Source organism: Mytilus edulis, chromosome 3 (assembly GCF_963676685.1).
Source record: "Mytilus edulis chromosome 3, xbMytEdul2.2, whole genome shotgun sequence".
NCBI classification, from domain to species: Eukaryota; Metazoa; Mollusca; class Bivalvia; order Mytilida; family Mytilidae; genus Mytilus; species Mytilus edulis.
Window position 1 is genome coordinate 102424765 of NC_092346.1, and position 21774 is coordinate 102446538.

The following is a 21774-nucleotide window of genomic DNA, read 5'->3' on the forward strand; positions in this document are numbered from 1 at the left end:
TGTCAAACGTTACATTTTGTGTGCAGAGGTTCAGAGTTCTGTGTCGTTCGTATCGCATTTTTTCTCCGATCATCGTAAAAATTCACAAGAATATTGCTATTGTTATAGTTATTTGCATGTTAAAGCAAAATCAATATCACTGAAACCGTGAACCGGAAAATATCATGTTTGAAAACGATCTGAAAAATGTCCAAGCATTCAAAAGTAAGCATATAGCGGGTTTGCGCATTCATATCAAGAATTTGGAAAAGCTGAGAGGAAAATTATTTATACGTTTAAAAGTTCATTAGCTTTATTTTTGGTTCATGATATATTTTTGCCTGAAACATGAGTATAGTTTCTATTGCAATGACTTCAAAAAGTATAGCCAAAAATAGTGTATAACGTTTTTCGATAGACAACAAGATTTTTATATCGTTTCAAAAAGTGAAGAAGTTTTGTCACAACGTCTGCAAAACGTATTTGAAGTCATGCTTGGGTTTTTAGATATATATCATGATAGTTCCAGGTTTACTCGAATAAAAATAAAGAAGTATAATCTATAATATAAAGAAAAGTTTAAGTTAAAATTCAAATGTTGATCAAATGCGATTAATATTTATCGGGATCATAGTTTTTTTAGTACATTTGTTTTACTTAAGGAACGATCTACAGGTTTTCAAATCGTCAAAAGAAAAAATATATAATATCATCGTAAACTTGAAATAAAAGAAAGAGGAAACTATTACCGGCAAACAATAACAAACAAAGGACATGCATTATGGTAAAAAAGTACGGAAAATGAGAAAATATGATTCCCAAATAAATTAAAAAAACTACCTAGATCTTTTGCGACATCGGGCAATGATAATACATAAAAATGAAAGGAAACTGTAAGAAATTCGGCGAAATGAGTATATACATGTATATGCAAAAAAAGTAGGGAATATAAATACAATATCTAATTGATATTAAAAAACAAAAAACCTGATGCGATCTGGTGGCAAACGGAAAATTTGCCATAATGGTCATGAAATAGTTGTAAAAGGTACCAGGATTATAATTTAGGAGATTCACTTGTTGTCGAGTATCGAGTTGCGATTTAAGAAAATCGATTTGCAAGTTATGAAAGTCGAGTTGCGAGTTACGGAAGTCGAGTTGCGAGTTACAAAAGTCGAGTTGCGGGTTACGAAAGTCGAGTTGCGAGTTACGAAAGTCGAGTTGCGAGTTACGAAAGTCGAGTTGCGAGTTAAGAAAGTCGAGTTGCGAGTTAAGAAAGTCGAGTTGCGAGTTACAAAATTCGAGTTGCGAGTTACAAAAGTCGAGTTGCGAGTTACAAAAGTCGAGTTGCGAGTTACGAAAGTCGAGTTGCGAGTTACAAAAGTTGAGTTGCGAGTTAAGAAAATCGAGTTGCGAGTTAAGAAAGTCGAGTTGCGAGTTACAAAAGTCGAATTGCGTAAAAATGTGGAAACTAAAATATTTCAATTTTTTGGTGTAACGGATAACATTTCGGAATGATGATTTCTTATAGAATTGTATATAGTGTTGTTGATTATTTTTGTGGTTTGGACTCTATCTGAGTCTCTTGTAAAAATAAAATGGACTAGATAATCATTACGTTTAGTATTTTCTGAAGAAGCAGATAGCCTTTTGAAATACAGCAGATGGCTTGCATTTTAATTATTTTTAAATTTCATACATAGCACCGTCGTATTAAACGTAAAGGGACATAGCAACTAAACTATATTTCATATATGTAAAACACCCCTTCTGCAGATTTCGTTTAAAGTGGGCTTTTTGGGGCAGCTGCGGAGCCGGGCAATATTTGTTAGGGACCGCAAAATTTATTGTTTGTCAGTGACACTCAAAACTGAGGATGTTAAAATTATATATGTCTTATGCATTGGCTAGAAATGAAGGGGATATGATGGGCGTGAATAAAACCAGTTTAAACACGCCGCTTTTTTGTGTCTGACCAATTTCAGGAACCTTTAGCCTTTGTTGCTCTTGTATACATTTTAATTTTGGTTCATCTTTATATTTAGCAGCATAGAATGGCGTCTACATTCTTTATCTATCTATATTGTGTTTCGGGCCTGCTCAGGGCTCCCTCTAGGTGTGTGATTTTTAGCTGTGTTAATTTGTAGACCTAATGACCTTTGGTTGAATTGTATATTTTGATTTGGTTGCTGTCTTTTTGACTCATTCCCCATTTTTATTCTTTATTTTATAAATGTAGCTGTCAAAGATACTATTGTAAAAACTATATTTGCGCCATTTACAGGTAAGATTTAATTGGAAAGTATAAAATGATTATTGCTACATCGTGATTTCATACGTATTTTTTTAAAGTCAGTGGCAGATCCAGAAATTTTCATAAGTGGGGGCCCACTGACTGACCTAAGAGGGGGCCCGCTCCAGTCACGCTTCAGTGATTCCCTATATAAGCAAACACTTTTTTTCCCAAAAAGGGGGCCCCTGGCCCCGCCCCCCCCCTAAATCCGCCTCTGAAAGTATTGGGTAACTTATTAAACTGAGTCACTTAGGTTTAAACTTGAGTTATATAGACGTGTTCACATGTTTGATATTGTCAATTATAAGTTATTTTAAACTTAATTAAATTAAACATCAACCCAACAATGTTAGATCTGTAAATTTGCTTTCACAAATTTTTGGTTCTTCCCTCGCCGGGATTCGAACCCATGCTACTGTGATATCGTGACACCAAATCGCCTGCACTATATATATATGTTATAGAGTAAAATTACTTGGATTGTAAGATGATGAAGTTCGCAATTTGAATATTGCTTATAGTGATTTTTTGTATAGCTCTCCCTTTCCATTCTTAAAAAGTCAATATACATTTTAAACCTAGATACTTATAATTGTAAACACATTCTATTATATCTTTTTCGCAATACAAATATTCTTTTAAACTTTTTCCAGGTTTGCAAAACATATTAACTTTGGTTTTAGATAGAGTGACCTCTATACACTCGTGTTTGAAAGACTTGCCTTGGAACTAGACAAAAAATAACAAGATCCTCTGCATACATGAGGCACTCAATTTTGCGGTCATTTATATCAACAGCATCTAGGGTTTCATTTAATGCATCCGGTTAAATTCTTTTATAAAAATCTTTAAAAGGTTGGGATTCAAAATATCCCCTTCGTTTACTTCAATTTGGGAATACAAATTAGAAGTAAGCACATTATCTATTTGGCACTGGCTACGGTTACATGGAAATGTAACAATGATAAAAATATTATTGTTACATTGGAGACTAATTGCCGGAATGCAAAGTTGGGCGAGGAACCGATTAATTACAAATGTAACAATAATTACTGAGGCTACGGTTACACGTTATTGTTACATGAAAAACAGCAATGTACGCTATATTGATTAAACTTAAAATCTTCTATAGTTGTATTGCTTCATTCTTTCATATGTACTAAACAATACTTGTAATTTAATACTGATAAATAATAAAATATTATTATTCAACAAATGGTGTACAACTTGAATAGTTTTTCTACGTATTCATGGTTTTGATGTTCTTAAAGATACTACTCAAGATTAGGAGTGTGACTGTCAAAGACGAAAAATATAGTTCAATGGTTTCACTTTTTTAAAGTATTTAACTGCACACCTACTCTTATTACTGTCATTATACTTTGGACCAATTTTGTTTATGGTCAAAAAAATAAAACTTGGGATGCGTTTTAAACGAAACTGAAACAATATCAACTTAGACATAAATTTCATACAGCTTTATAACTTGACGCAAATTGATAATCAAAAGCAAAGTTTGCTAACTGTAACTTAAATACTAAGAAATTCTGTATGTACACGTATCCGTGTGGGACGTAATTTCGTTCATCAAAAATGTGTCGGACTTTAAAAACAACTTACTGGATTTGTAGAAATTGTCATTGTAAATAAAAAATTACAATAAATAAATTGTATGTTATAAATGTATGTAATAAATGTCCTCAACTTTTATTATTTAGTACATATTACTAGTCCCATCGTACATTGCTTTTTTTCATGTAACAATAACGCAATGTAACCGTAGCCTCAATAATTATTGTTACATTCGTTATTAAACAGGTCCTTACCCAACCATACATTCCGGCATTTAGTCTCCAATGTAACAATAATATTTTTATTATTGTTACATTTCCGTGTAACCGTAGCCAGTGCCTATCTATTTTCGCACATAATTCACTTTTATTATACATATCTGTCACGATTGCATGGAAATTACTACCTATGTTTGGCGGCAAAAACACACGTTTTTCAAAACGATGGATGTAATAATGAAAACGGAAAATATCGATCTTCAATCGGATTTAAAAAGTCTATATATATATATCGATGTAGTTTTAAAAAGATTAATCTTATTTGAATCGATCTTTTTTCAAGGTTTAAATGTTTAGATCAATCGCTTTTGTCAGGTGAATGTTAATATATATTCAGATATGAAAATAAATCTGCGCATGTTCGGCGTGTTTAAAAATGATGGATGGAATACGAAAAGTAAACATAGATTCGGCTATTTTTTTATTATCTTCTAAATCAATAAGTTCTATTTGTTTGCTGCAAATCCTCATCTTCAAACGCATTGGCCGTTCGTTATTTAGCGATAGATATATAGTTTACACACATATCTTTGTTTAATGACTTGTGATGTACGATCCAAAATAATGATTAATAAGTCCATACGAAATTCCAATGAGCAAACTATTTTCTCAATGATTTTGCAATGTGTTATAGTTTGCGCGAGATGCAGAATTTCCTTTACTATTCTATTTTTAGGATTATTTGTTTACGAAAGGTAATTTATGGTCAGATCGGTTCTTTTTTTTGTTGTAGTGTAAACGCATTGAATTAAATAAGATCGATCTCGTCCATTAAGGATACATTATTTTTTTAAATGCTTCCAGAACTTAACTTATATTAGACTCTAATAAATAAGTATCACATAAACTGTTTCAAATCCCACAATCACGGGAATAACTAAGTTCAGGTGCATGCATGTTTTGTTTATCAAATGTGAATCAAACCTGAAATTCGGTGTAAACAATATTTTTTTAACTCGCAACTCGACTTTCTTAACTCGCAACTCGACTTTTGTAACTCGCATCTCGACTTTTGTAACTCGCAACTCGACTTTTGAAACTCGCAACTCGACTTTCGTAACTCGCAACTCGACTTTCGTAACTCGCAACTCGACTTTCGTAACTCGCAACTCGACTTTTGTAACTCGAAACTCGACTTGCTTAACTCGCAACTCGACTTTTTAACTCGCAACTTGCAACTCGACGATAAGAAACCCTCATAATTTAGTACGCCAGACGCGCGTTTCGTCTACATAAGACTCATCAGTGACGCTCATATCAAAATATTTATCAAGCCAAACAAGTACAAAGTTGAAGAGCATTGAGGATCCAAAATTCCAAAATGTTGTGCCAAATATGGCTAAGGTAATCTATGCCAGGGATAAGAAAATCCTTAGTTTTTCGTAAAATTCAATGTTTTGTAAACATGAAATTTATAAATCTGACCACATTATTGATATTCATGTCAACACCGAAATGTTGACTACTGGGCTGGTGATACCCTCGGGGACGAAACGTCCACCAGCAGTGGCATCGACCCAGTGATGTAAATAGTTGTAAAAGGTACCAGGATTATAATTTAGTACGCCAGACGCGTACTCATGTAAAGACTGACAACTCATGTAAAGAAACATTCAATTAAAAAACAACATGTACGAGCAATTTGAGTTTGCTTTGAAAAAACAATGCATTTTTCGGCAAACCGAAATCGTGATAACCGAATTCAAAACAGTTCATTTAGCTCATCAATTATAAGGTTGAACGCTTGAAACTTTATTTGAAATCGTCAAAATCGCATTATAATAAGGAACGTCTTGTTACGCTCACTAGAATCAACATCGTGCGCAACGTGTATATAATATTCAATATAAATCAGCATTGATTGATTAACTGAGAGTTAGACATGGGAAGGAGTACAATGTATTATATTTCAGTCCTCATTATAGGCCTTACAACTGTGCAAACTTACTTTACAATATTTTTACATGTTATAAAAGGTTATAAAACAAAAATAAAAACAGGACATAAATTGTGGGTTTGTTTTGTGTACTTCTTTCTTATACTAGTATATTTTTTTTTAATTAACTAAGTAGAAGGTAGGCGATATTTTTGTTTCTCATTGTTGTATATGTAGCCGTTTAATTTGCGTAAAACTTAGAATGATTCAACAGTTAATTGTAGTATATTTAATGCTGGTCTCCCTAACATCGGTCATAAATGAAACAAAGTATTCAAACATTTTACACGAAACCCCTCCTACAGTGAAAAATGTTCGAACGAAACCACCCTGATCTCAATGGATATAGTTTATTAGTGTAAAGCAGTATACTTCGTTTTAAGGGCATATGATACAGTTACAGGGGAGATAATGACGTTACTAACGTAAACTGTTAGTAACTGTGACTTATCGGGAAAAGATGCATTTTTCGACTGATTTTTATCATTCAAACTGATTTCATTTGAAAACAAGTGCATGAACCCCTATTTTTTAAAACGACATTTTGTTTCATTTTGCAGGGAGATTATGTGGACCAAATTTTATAAAACTGTTAATAGTGCATTTTTTTTTTAATTTGGATAAATATACAGCAAAACATTACGTTTTTTCTCAATTCATAACCATTTGATAAATATGAGTCATTTCTGAATAAAAAATGCATAAATTTTTAGAATACTTATAAAATACAGAAATTACAAATTATTTAACAAAAAACAATTTATGTTTATCTTTTAAAACAAAAAGGTTATGTCCTTCTTTCGAAAAGGAAAATACGGCCACGAATCCGAATTTTGAGCAAATATTCAAAACTTCTACCTCATTTAACTCAAAAAGTAGCACATGAAGGTATACTTTTTATTACATATTTGATTTAATCAGGTAAAAAATAGCCTATATGTAAATTTTCATCAACTTGTAAATATGGGATCAAACTGTATCGTATGACCTTAAGAAACAATGACAGACTGTGGAGGTTTTTCTCATTCATTTGCATTATTATCTGTTATGTTTTTATTTTATTTATGTTTTAGCTTATTCATTGTTGTTTCTCGGGTAAAAGATGGAAGTATGATATGAACATGCTATATACAGATTAAAATGTGTAAACATACAAAAATTTAGACATTGAAGGATGTTACAGAAGTAACTTATTTCTTTTTCAATAGTGTAATAAAAAAATACCAGAAAGAGGTAGTTTATCTTAAAAAAAATTAGAAACAGACCGTCATATGTTATTCCATAAACTCTGAACATTCTATATTTTAACGTTTTAGTAGCACTATGGACGGATGGGGGTTTAATTACAGCATACCCTTGTAATTTCAATAAAATATATCGACGAATATTACTATGGTTTATGTTAGGAACCAAACTTAAAAAAGTAAAACCCCTCCCCTTCCCCTATTCTATACCATAAAAACCATAACAGTGTTGAGGGTTAAAAAACTATTTCAATTTGTTAATATTTTTTTAAATGCTACTCACCCTCTTTTCTTTTGAAAGTACGTTTGACATTTTACGGCTTTCCATTGTCAACGTATATTTGTTCCGCATAACAGAGGTTCCACTGGAACAAATATTCTATACCATTTTTTCCGTTAGGAACATTTACTGTAATATTTATTCCAGTGTAAATAATTTTCAAAATATTGTTTCCGTTTGGAACATTTATTATGAAGGAACTTCTATTCCGCCACATCAATAGCATAGATTAAACAAGAGTGCACACGCTGAAATGTCTCGCCTTCTATACTAATCATTGATATTATGTTGATAGTCCTAAGTATAAAGCTAAGCTTTAATACAACTGTCACATAAACTTAACATTAACCAAGATAACTAAACAAAGACCAATGAACCTTGAAAATGAGGTCAAGGTCAGATGAACCATGCAAGGCAGACATGTACAGCTAACAATGCTTCTATACAACATATATAGTTGACCTATTACTTATAGTTTAAGAAAAATAGACCAAAACACAGAAACTTAACACTGTGCAATGAACCGTGAAAATGAGGTCACAGTCAAATAAAACCTGCGCGACTGACATAAAGATCATAAAATATTTCCATACACCAAATATAGATGACCTACGGCATATAGTATTAGATAAAAAGACCAAAACTGAACCATGAAAATGAGGTCAAGGTGACATGACATCTGCCCGCTAGATAGGTACACCTTACAATCATTCCATACAACAAATATAGTAGACCTATTGCATATAGTATGAGAAAAACAGACCAAAACACAAAAATTTAACTATAACCACTGAACCATGAAAATGAGGTCAAGGTCAGATGACACCTGCCAGTTGGACATGTACACCTTACAGTCCTTCCATACACCGAATATACTCGCCCTATTGCTTGTAGTATCTGAGATATGGACTTGACCACCAAAACTTAACCTTGTTCACTGATCCATGAAATGAGGTCGAGGTCAAGTGAAAACTGTCTGACAGACATGAGGACCTTTCAAGGTACGCACATATCAAATATAGTTATCCTATTACTTATAATAAGAGAGAATTCAACATTACAAAAAATCTTAACTTTTTTTCAAGTGGTCACTGAACCATGAAAATGAGGTCAAGGACATCGGACATTTGACTGACGAAAACTTCGTAACATGAGGTATCTATATACAAAGTATGAAGCATCCAGGTCTTCCACCTTCTAAAATATAAAGCTTTTAAGAAGTTAGCTAACACCGCCGCCGCCGCCGGATCACTATCCCTATGTCGAGCTTTCTGCAACAAAAGTTGCAGGCTCGACAAAAACTGACGAAAGACTGATTTCTATATAGTAAACATTTGCATGCCTTAATCTGTTTAAAGAAGAAGAAAAACACACGCGAATAAATTTAAAACCAATAAGTACAGGTATCTTATTCAATCCAATATTTGTGAACCCAAATTAATTTGACAATAATCGATTTCACCCCAACTGGTGTCCACACATCTAAAGTATGAGGTCTCTAATATATTGATAAAAAGTAGAAAAACATTATAACCCCTAAACAAAGACATTTTCCATCAGTATAAGAGTATCTTTATATCATGAGGATCAAACCTGTCAGTATATCTATGACGTCTCAAATCTATTCATAAAAGTTATAACCCCAACAAAAGACATCTGCCATCTGAACACGCCGTCTTAAACAATGGGCATCAATGGCACAAATCATTCAATGACCTTTTCTTTCTTCTTGGAACTCAAACCCCCAGACTATCATGGGATGGATTTCTTTAATTTTGTCATCGGTAAGAAAGGGAGTCTTCAAAGTATAAAAAAAAACAAGAATAACAAAGTGAGGAAAGAAAAATCACATTGCACTTTTTTCTTTTTCTTTTTTTTTTCTTCTTATTTTGTTATGACTATTCTTACGTTTTTTCTCACCTTCTTAATATCTTTTGAATTTACATTTGACATTTTACGAGTATCAATGAATTATATAAAGGGTATTGACACCGGCCCTCTACTTATTTTTATAATTTAACAGTTGGATCATTTAAACCTACTTAAGTACATAACAAAGGAACTTTATAGCCCCCAATATTTATGACTACAAATTCAAAACAACAAAGGAAGACTGTTTAAATTATAAACCACAAATCTATTCAAGAAAATAACAAAAGGAATTTTTCAACACTCCAAACCCAATGAAGAAAAAACACAAAGACATTTTATACACCCCAAACTAACATAATAAAAAAACAAAAGAAATTTTATACACCCCAAAAAAACAAAAAACAAAAACAAAAACAAAAGAAATTTATACACCCCCCCCCCCAAAAAAAAAATAGACACCCCAAAAAAAACAAAAGAGACACTTCACACCTACTTAAGACAACAAAGGAATATATTTTTGGGGCATGAGGATCGATAGTACTACTTACATTCTAGGCCGTACGCTCGTCAGAGAGGATAGTAACTAAGCATGTCACCGCCACAGCTCAGCTTAAGACCTCTCCTGAACATTTTTAGTTCACAGAATGTATTGGTAACATCTGAGGGTAACATAAACTACAAAATGAAAACGTAAAATATCGTTCCATATCAGCCTCTACGTCTTTCTTTCAGTGCTTTTTTCTTGTTCTAGTTCCTTAAATAGTTTCGTCTACATAAGACTCGTCAGTGACGCTAATATCAAATTAGTTAGAAAGCCAACCAAGTACAAAGTTGAGAAGCATTGCGGACCCAAAAGTTCCAAAACGTTGTGCCAAATACGGCTACGGTAATATAAGAAAATCCTTAACATTTCGAATAATTCACACTTTTGTAAAAAGTAATTTTGTAAAATGACCATATAATTGATATTCATTTTAACACCTGAGTGCCGACTACTGGGCTGGTGATACCCTCGGGAACGAAACGTTCACCAGCAGTGGCATGGCCCAGTGATGTCAATAGTTATCAAAGATATCATACTTATTTGATACACCAGACGCACGTTTCGTTTACCGTAAGACTCATCAGAGACACTCAAAATAATTAGAAAGCAAAACAAGTACCAATGAGGAGCACTGAAGACCCAAAGTTTTAAAAAAATGTTGTAACAAATACGACTAATATAATCTAAGCCTGGGATAAGAAAAACCCTAAAGTATTTCGAATAATTCACACTTTTGTAAACAGTAAATTTTTTTAATGGCCATATAATTGATATTCATGACAACCGAAGGGCTGACTACTGGGCTGATGATACTGTCTGGGACGAAACGTCCACCAGCAGTGGCATTTACCCAGTGGTGTAAATAGTTATCAAAGGTACCATGCTTATAGTTTGATACACATGAAGCGCGTTTCGTCTACATAAGACTCATCAGTGACGTTCAGATAAAAAAAGGTAGAAAGCCAAAAAAGAACAAAGTTGAAGAGCACTGAGGACCAAAAATTCAAGAAAAGTTGAAAAAATACTGCTACGGTAATTTATGCCTGGGATAAGAAAATTCTTAGTATTTCGAATAATTCACACTTTTGTAATCAGTAAATTTTTTAAATGGCCATATAATTGATATTCATGTCAACCGAAACGTCCACCAGCAGTGGCATTTACCCAGTGTGGTGTCAATAGTTATCAAAGGTACCAGGATTACAATTTAGTAACCAGACGCGCGTTTCGTCTACATAAGACTCATCAATGACGTTCAGATAAAATCAAAGCGCGAAAGCGCTGTAAAGGCAGTTAATTACAGGTTGTGTGTATTTCTAGTCCAGTTATATCATTATCTTCCATAGAACAGAGGTGGTTTGTAGTATTTAAGATTTAGAGTTCTCTTGTACCTAGTTCACCTATATCTATAGTCTACTGTTTACAGTATATTTTCTGTACCTCGCCATGAAATGCATTTTTAAGACATAAGAACTTTTCCTTTTTAATGTAAATAAAACTATTTTTAATTATTGATTATATACACATATTCAATTACTCCTATCCTATGAAAAATAATTCACAAAGATTGACTAGTCTCCGTTCTGTGTGTATTGCTAGAACATCAAGTAACATAATGGTTAATGTACATAGTAACATGTCAACTCTTTTGAAGACAGAACTTTTTTAAAATTCTCCCTCCAAGCAAAATTATTTTTCAGTATAAACATGATAAAGTTATCTACCTGTATTAATGACCTAGAGACTCTCAAGAGCCTGTGTCGCTCACCTTGGACGGTCTATGTGCATATTAAACAACGGACACATATAAAATGACAAAATTGTGTTTTTGATGATGGGGATGTGTTTGTAGATCTTTCTTTACTGAACATTCTTGGTGCTACAATTATCTCTATCTATAATAAACATGGCCCAGTATTTACAGTTGAAAATATTTTTTTAAAAATTAACAAAAAATACAAAAATTTATGAAAATTGTTAAAAATTGACTATAAAGGGCAATAACTCTTTAAGGGGTAAACTTAAAATTTTGGTCATATTGACTTATTTGTAGATCTTACTTTGCAGAACATTATTGCTGTTTACAGTTTATCTCTATCTAATAATATTTAAGATAATAACCAAACTCTGCAAAATTTCCTTCAAATTACTAATTTGGGGGCAGCAATCCATCAACGGGTTGTCAGATTTGTCTGAAAATTCCTGGGCAGATAGATATTCACTGAAGAGACAATTTCACCCTATGTCAGATTTGCTCTAAATGCTTTGGTTTCAGAGTTATAAGCCAAAATCTACATTTTACCTGTATGTTCTATTTTTGGCCATAGTGGCCATCTTGGTTGGTTGACCGGGTCTAACCACACATTTTTTAAATTAGATACCGCAATGATGATTTTGGCTAAGTCTGATTAAATTTGGCAGAGTAGTTTCAGAGAAGATTTTTTGTAAAAGTTTATGGACGACGAAACCAAGTGATGAGTCAGGTCAGGTGAGCTAAAAAGGAGTTTTTAATCAAGGTAACAATGACATCTGGTGGCCATAAAAGCTGTCTCATTAGCATTTTAACCACTTCCCATATTTGCTTTTAAGACAATAGAAGAAAATTATTCAATGCAAAAACAAAACTTACTTGTAAATATGAAATTCTCTTTACAGTATGAGTTTTTCTCATTGTTGGAGATTGTACAGTAGTACAGTCCTGTAACTGCTTATACCCATTTCTTATCCCCTTTAGTTTGATAAACTCACAGAATATCATATATTTACATTGTGCCACATCTACTTATTTTTATATGCATTACAATAACATGAACAATTGTAATTTAAATCTATATATCAAAGCAAAATGAATTTCACTACTTTCATTCATGCATCCTTTGGAAAAATATAAGTTCTAAAATGACACAATATATGTTTATTTATATAAAAATAATATTTAGTTTTCGACTCTTAACAGGTATAAACAAGAATGTGTCCCCAGTACACGAATGCCCCACTCGCACTATCATTTTCCATGTTCAGTGGACCGTGACATTGGGGTAAAAACTCTAATTTGGCATTAAAATTAAAAAGATCATATCATAGGGAACATGTGTACCAAGTTTGAAGTCGATTGGACTTCAACTTCATCAAAAACTACCTTGACCAAAAACTTTAACCTGAAGAGGGACAGACGGACGGACGAACGGGCGAACAGACGAACGGACGCACAGACCAGAAAACATAATGCCCCCCTACTATCGTAGGTGGGGCATAAAAATGCACAGCTGTGTCATGATTTGTGAAATCTGTGCTGAAAACATAGGCATTTATGGTGTTCGAGTAATTCCATCTGTGAAGCTCAACATTAGCTCGTCAGTTGGTGGTGGACAGTTATAAATCTTTCCTGCAGGATGAATGTACATCTGTTCAGGAAAACCAATTTCACAAATCAAAACTTTCCTCTAGATTTCTCCTACAATATTCATCCAGTTTAGTTCTTTTGGTTTAACGGGACACCGTCCTGATTTTTAATTTTGTAAACCATTCAGTCTCTTGCTTACAAATGGTGCATGAAAATAGGATGGGAATGCATGGCAGTAGACAAGTCTCTATAAAGTGGGTATGTGCCCTGAAAAAAGTTTTATAACATTAGCTTTTTTGAAACTTGTGAAAGACTTGTGCAACACACATACCTAAATAACTATAACATAGGGGGAGAGCATCATTCATGTCAATGTTTTGTTCCTGTTTACATTGTCATTGATATTTTTCAAGAAAGCCCGAGGCATAGCTCATGAATTCTTGTCATTACAACCGAAATTTACATAATTACTGCTAAAATAATTATCAGTATAATATATCTCTTGTAGAAAAACCATACAATTGTAGTATTAACCAAAAAATGTCAAACAGATGATATTGAATCGTTATCCCAAAAGTTATGACGTCTTGAATTCACCCCCTTTTTATTCTAAAACGATAATTGCGGTTGCAAACAGACTTTGGTTTACTTGCATGGCGATTATATAAATAACAGTATATATTTCTTAAAGAAAATAAAGTTTTTCCTTGAATAGTTTCCTGAACGTAGTCGTTTTCAGTAAAATGTGCCTTGCAAACAACAGCTGATTGGTATGGGTTCTACGATTGCATCGCACATGACAATCTACGTTTGAGCCATGGCGTTGATCCAACTTTTCCTTCTTATTTAGTCATTTAGAAATACAAGTCCTCCTCTTAAATGACACTAAGGTACACACCAACAAGGACTAGACATCGTTAATTGTGTGATTGTTTTGCAGTGCAAAAACGGAAGTTAAGGACGGAACTGACTGGTCTCACTAATAAGAGACAAGAAGAATTTTAGAGACAAACAGCGACAAGAAGTTTAATTTAGTGACGAAGCGATAATAACTAACAAGGGACAAGCGAATCGTAATTCTCTCACGAGGCTATTCTCATTTGATGTGATAGGGTGAAGCTACACCTATCAAATATGTCCCTATGAAAAAGAAGAATTTCACTGTTAGAAAGGAAATGATATTGCATGGTTTTGATTCAATAAATTCTTTAAAAGGAAATTGATTTTTTTTTGTTTTGATGGCCAAGTTTTAGCGTGTGCATAAAATATATTTTTTTTTATATCTAATAAAAACTAATCCCTTTTATCTTAATAAAAACATATTTTTATCTATCAATGTACAGTAATATAAAAAATGTTTTATAACCGCCCCTATAATAAAAAATAATGCATGTTTTTTTTAATATCTATGGGGAATAAGTTGTTGCAATGACATTTTTTTTATTTATGTATAGTCGCTTTATAGTCTAAGCTCTTCTTGACGCTTCTTCTCGCTAAATTAATTATATTGTCGCTTCTTATCGCTATTTTAATTTTATTGTCGCTTCTTATCACTTTTTGACGCTTCTTGTCTTTAATTAGTGGAACCCTATTCAGGAACGATAATTTCATATTTTACATAACTGAGACCGAAATAACTATAACGTCATACGGCTTCACGTACAGAAATACTTTAAATTGTATATTATGCAATATAATTCACGGTCAGTCGACTTTTAATTATAATATCATGTTATATCAACGAGTGAAATGATTTTAAAATATCTTTAGATCGCAAATAGTACTCGAAATTGAACGGACCTCTTTCCACACGGAATTCGAATAATGATAGTTTGTAATCAGATTGACTGCTTATAATGCAAAAGACACATTAATAAACAGATTTTTAAAACGAACAATACACACTGATCGTTTCTTTATTTCCCAATGTAAATGAAAAGAACAAAAACCAATACATACCACAAAAAGTAGAGGAGAAATTTAAACATTTCCGGATCTATTTCTTGCAAAATGACCCCCAGCAAAGATTTGCGTAAGGAAAGATGAACCTCATGACTTGAAAGTCAGGCCTTAAAGCACTGCCTTTAAAAAAAACGCTAGAAGGCAAAAAAATAAGAACAAAGTTGAAGAGCACTGATAACCAAAAATTAAAAAAAAGTTGAAAAAATACTGCGACCGTTATCTATGCCTGGGATAAGAAAATCCTTAGTATTTTGAATAATTCACACTTTTGTAATCAGTAAATTTTTTAAATGGCCATATAATTGATATTCATGTCAACCGAAACGTCCACCAGCAGTGGCATTTACCCAGTGTGGTGTCAATAGTTATCAAAGGTACCAGGATTATAATTTAGTAACCAGACGCGCGTTTCGTCTACATAAGACTCATCAATGACGTTCAGATAAAATCAAAGCGCGAAAGCGCTGTAAAGGCAGTTAATTACAGGTTGTGTGTATTTCTAGTCCAGTTATATCATTATCTTCCTTAGTACAGAGGTGGTTTGTAGTATTTAAGATTAAGAGTTCTCTTGTACCTAGTTCACCTATATTCATAGTAAGTGTTTCAGTATATTTTCTGTACCACGCCATGAAATGCATTTTTAAAACATAAAAGAACTATTCCTTATTAACATAAATAGATAGCTTTTAATCATTGGTTATATACGCATATTCAATGACTCCCATTCTATGAAAAGTAGTTCACAAAGATTGACTAGTCACCGTACTGTGTGTATTGCAAGAACATCAAGTAACATAATGGTTAATGTACATAGTAACATGTCAACTATTTTGGTGACCATATTTTTTCTAACTGCAAGCAAAATTATTTTTCAGTATAAACATGATAAAGTAATTTACCGGTATGAATGAAAAAGGAGTTTTTGATTAAGAAAACAATGACATCTGGTGGTCATTTATAACAGCTGTCTCATTAGCATTTTAACCACTTCCCATATTTGCAATTAAGACAATCATGACAATAGAAGAAAATGATGCAACGCAAAAACAAAACTTACTTGTAAATCTATGAAATTCTCTTTGTGGTATGAGCTTTTCTCATTATTAGAGATTGTACAGTAGTACCTGTAACTGCTTATACCAATTTCTTTAGCACTTTAGTTTGATAAAATCACTAAATATCATGTATATACCACATCTCCTTATTTTTATATGCATTACAATATCATTTACAATTATAATTCAAATCTATATATCAAAGCAGAATGAATTGCACCACTTTCATTTATGCATCCTTTGGCAAAATACAAGTTCTTAAATTACACAATATAAATTTATTTATATAAAAATAAAATTTAGTATACGACTCTTAACAGGTACAAATCAAAGAGCAGATAGCTCTGAGGTGGAAGAAGGTGAATAAAAGGTAACTTGAATTACCATAAAAGCAGCCCCACTAACACAGGCTGCTTTGTTCCATTATCGTTATGATGTATTTTGTTTTCTTCAAACAAGAATGTGTCATAAGTAAATGGATTTCCTATCTGTACAATCATTTTCTATGTTCAGTGGACTGTGAAAATTAGGTAAAATCTTTAATTTGGCAGTAAAATTAGAAAGATCATATTATAAGGAACACATGTGTACTAACTTTCAAGTTGATCGGATTTCAACTTCATAAAAAACTACCTCGACCATAAACTGTAACCTGAAGCAGGACGGACGGACGGACGGACAGACCAGAAAACATAATGCCCATTAATGGGACATAAAGATAGTAAGACTTGTTACATAGATACCCAACAACTTTTGAAGGTATCCATGTTTTTTTTTAGTGCGCAACAACAATTTTAAACATTACAATTTTTAGCGAAGTATTTTGCACGATCTGGATTGTCTAGAAAAAGTGTCATATTTGTATAATGAACTTACATGCCTTTTTCTTTAGTCTGTTTGCTTGATTCTAGTTATTAAATCGGTAGAAAAGATGAACATGTAGCTAGCAGACCAGGGTTTATTTATTTGTGTAAGAATATTAGATGCTTGTTGAAATTTCCAATTTTGAATTATGCACAAAGATGGACCTTTGGGAACAACACTCCAAATGAGGGGTAACCCTCATTGAAAGAACATTACAACCCGCTGTAAAAAATGAGCACCTTTATATTCATATTATTTGATGAAACTTTTCCCCAAGAACTATGCATCTATTAAGTATTAAATGGTCAAAAATTTAAACATGTCAAAAGAATTGTTTGATGTTTCTAAACTTATATATATCTTCTTTATTAATTTGACCCCTCATTTAGAAAAGTTGTTCCAAATATAATGAATTTTCCATCTTTTTCTTTCTTTTTTTTCAACAGTAAAATGACCCCTTGTATTAGGGACAGTCCTTAATTTAAGGGACACCACTCATATTGGGGGAAAAGGGGGTCCCAACCTGTTTGTTGGTCTTTGTGAAAAAAAGAATAGTACATTGTGCTTTAAATGATTTAATTGAATACCAATATAACGTATTATGTCAATAAATTAGTGAAAAAAACTACTATTCAGTATTATCTTTATGGTAGAACTGCATCATTGAATTTTGTCAATCAGCCATGCTTTTATCCTTAAGCTGTGTAAGAACCCTATTTGCAGATGAAAATTCACCTGCGGCAGTGCCATAACTAGATGAAAACAAGTTCAAAATGTAGTATGTAAGAATAATCTTCAGAGAAAACGGTTTTGATTGGCTTATTAATTTGATCATGGGAAACACAGAATTTGATTGGCTGAACACGATTGTTTTACCTAGGGAACAAAATAAGGAACAGATGATTTTCACTAAAAACGATACCCTTTATATTAATAATTTTTAATAAATGCAAGGACGTATTATAAAACGTCCTTGATAAGAGTGAAGTCTTCTTCCACCAAAAAAAAAATGATGCATATGTATATTATAACTAAATGGTTAGATTTTATTTTAAAACTTTTGTACAGATACTTTTTTCTCAAGAAAATTCTATAATTTGTCCAAATTTAGAAGAAACTTACTTTTTTTAAAGGGAAACTTCGCAAAAAAATGAAAATTTTATATTATGTTTATTTGATATAAATAATCATATATTAATTAAAATTATTGTTCAATTCTTCTAGATAAGTGATTAAAATAAAAATTAAAATCCCACTATCACTTCTCGACTTATCGCCATTTTGACGGCATCTCCGATACAAATTGTCACGTGATGAGTATATTTGAATAAAATATCTGAAAACCACAAAGCCAAAAAACAAGCATGGCATATCGTATATTCAGTATCAAAATGACTTGTCAAGCGTACGGATGTTCAACTCGAAGTTCACATGGCATAAGCTTACACACTTTCCAAGATCCTGCAAAAAAGAAAGAGTTGTACCAGACGTGGATGATTAACCTTAACATAACACCAACCAACTCACAACAAGTTCAAGAAAGTGTGTGCAGACCATTTTGAAGCATCTTGTTTCGATGGAAATTTGATAGTAATTATGATTTTTTTCTCGTGAATGTTTTTATTGCTATTTCGTTCCAAGCCTGGTTGAAATGAAATTGTCAGATTAATATAGTTCAGTATTTCTGCATTCATGCATTAGTAACAGATTTTGTGGTTTACAAGTAGAAGTTTAGTACACGGATAAAAAGTCACAGACAAAACAATTGTTGAATATATACGGGAAAAACATCTTCAAATATTATATTATTTATTACATTTATTACATTTTAAGTTTATGAACTTGTTTACAAGCCTTAAAAATAAAAAGATATTTGATTTCAATCGTGCAAAGGATATTTATTTCTAGGGACAATGAAGCCATTTAAGGTACCTAGCAACTTTGGCATTTTGATTTTATAACAATTATTTGATGTCATTGATATTTATTTAATAAATTCTGTTTAAAACTTGCTTTAAAAATAATATTTCAAGAACAAACCAAAAATGAATTAATTAATTTACGTTTTCTCGTTTAAAGAAAAATAAACTCGAAACTGAATTATGATGTTTTGTTCTGTGTCTTTCTGTCGTAAATTCACAAGTTCAATGAAGCATATATTTTTTATGTGCAAAAAAACTTATGTATACATAAAAAATTACGTAAAACATTTGGAGGGTCATTTGTTTAATATAAAAATGGTTTAAAAATAAGACTTTATTTATTTACATGTAGTATAATTACAGATGCTGTTTAACCCCCCCCCCCCTTTCCTTTTCCATATTGTGCCATATAAAAGGTTGAAGAGGTGATAGTAGATGGGAGCATATTTCTTCCCCGATTCGTGTGGAAACTTAATAGATCTTACCGCCCCCTTGTTATGCTTTATAGCTGTCTACTAGGTCAACGCAGTTGCGTAGTCCTACAAGTTAAGGCTGAGCAGTTTCGGGATATAAAATGTCGACAGCTAGCGAAGTTTGTAATGATTTATGGTCAATCGTAGTAGGAGTATTTTTTCTTTCTAAATTTATGATAACAAGATAATAAATAGGAATACATCTAGTGGGGCGGACACTAATTTGGAAGTTGTAAAAGCATAGATATATTCTTAATGAGATTAAAAGGTATCTGAAGCGGCTTTAGACTTTTCGAAAAGTTTGCCAAAAAAAAACCTTTTATAAGTAATAGATTTTATTCATTTCGGGTACTTCTAATATGAAAACCGACGATCTTTAGAATTAGAGCCAGAGGTCATGTAATAGTGTCACATTCAGGTATTCTAGTGACTTCCTGCGGGCTAATAAACTGGTGACATTACGTAATTCAGGTACATGCATCGCTTCCCAGCTGTTTGACCCAGGTGTGCACAGGTAAAAGTGCCATCGAAAATGCTGTCAGGTGTATTATACATCCTGTTAACAATGTATGTCCCTAACCTGATTGAAATACACAAAGCCGTCCAAACATGAAATTAAGAGTTTAAAATTTATATCTACAGGCTGATTAATTCTGACATGTGCAAAGACAGAAATAATAAGACCATAAATGACTAATTTTGACTTCTGTTTCAAAATTCATGTGTAGAAGATTATCTGGTACTGTACCATGTAAAACGATTTTTTTTTCTTCAAATTTCAATTTTACTTTTCGGGGGCGGATCCAGCCATATTAAAAAAAGGGGGGTTCCAACTATATGTCCCACTTCAAATGCATTGATCGGCAAAAAAAAACGGGGTTCCAACACCCGGAACCACTCCCCCTGGATCCGCCAATGCTTTTGTACACAATAGCTTACATAATGTTTTGTCAGCTTGTTTTATTTGCTTAGCAAATGTTTAATTTACGTTATGCGGTCTAGAGTTGTGATGAATAATTTAAGAAAGAAAACACATTGTTTGGAATAAATCCTAGAGAATTTAACCGAGAGATTACGGATGACTATCTTTCATACTTTCTTGTCCTATTTCCGATATGAGCGGGCGCATTTACGAAATATTTTGCCTATTAGAAAATTTGCGTTTACTTGTATGTGAAGAGACAAGCATGCGCAATTATGACACGAAGATGATACTTAGTTCGTGGCATGTCTCTAGAACGTGCGGTAATCGTTTGTCTTCCTGTACATGTACATTCAATTATTTAAAGGAGTTTGCGTTTACTTGTATGTGAAGAGACAAGCATGCGCAATTATGACACGAAGATGATACTTAGTTCGTGGCATGTCTCTAGAACGTGCGGTAATCGTTTGTCTTCCTGTACATGTACATTCAATTATTTAAAGGAGTGTCTTTTTTATCAATTATATAAGATTTTGAGAACACTAAAACACTCCCGCGAAATCGCTGGCATTTCAAGCTTTTAAGCTGTTGTAGGATGATTTATTGTAAAAGATTTTATGTCTGGAGAAAAGGTATCAAAGCCCTCTACATTTTTGCCAAAGTCCGTTATTTGTTTCCTTTTCTGTTAAATTCCATTATTTTCGAGTATCTGACACTAGACCACAATTACTCTACCCCTTTGCTACAATGCATTTCTTGGTAAAAGTCAAATTAAATTTTAAAAAATGCACCGCTTCAAACATGAAATAAATGTAACTGCTTATAGACCATTATTATTCTCATAAAATATGCTTCTAGGACAATCCATCAGTGCTTTTTATTTTGTTGTAGCATGATACATTTCCAATATTCAGTTTCATGGTCTTGTTTGTAAAAAGGCAGAAGACACCAATACGGATAGTCATATTCAGTATTAAAAAACACACTGACAACGTCATAGCAAAAAATAACCAATAAACGATCGAAAGACAAAGAAAGAGATAAAAAAAACACATAATAGAAAACAGGTTTAGGTTGCACAACAAGAACCCCAACAACATCTCGGGAGGATCTCGGGTCAAATCATATCAACGCTCCGTGGTACTGTGGTAGACCAAACCTCCATGTTAATACAACATGCAATCTATTAAATTAGACCTCAAAGTGAAATAATTCATAAATAGGTTTATTAATAC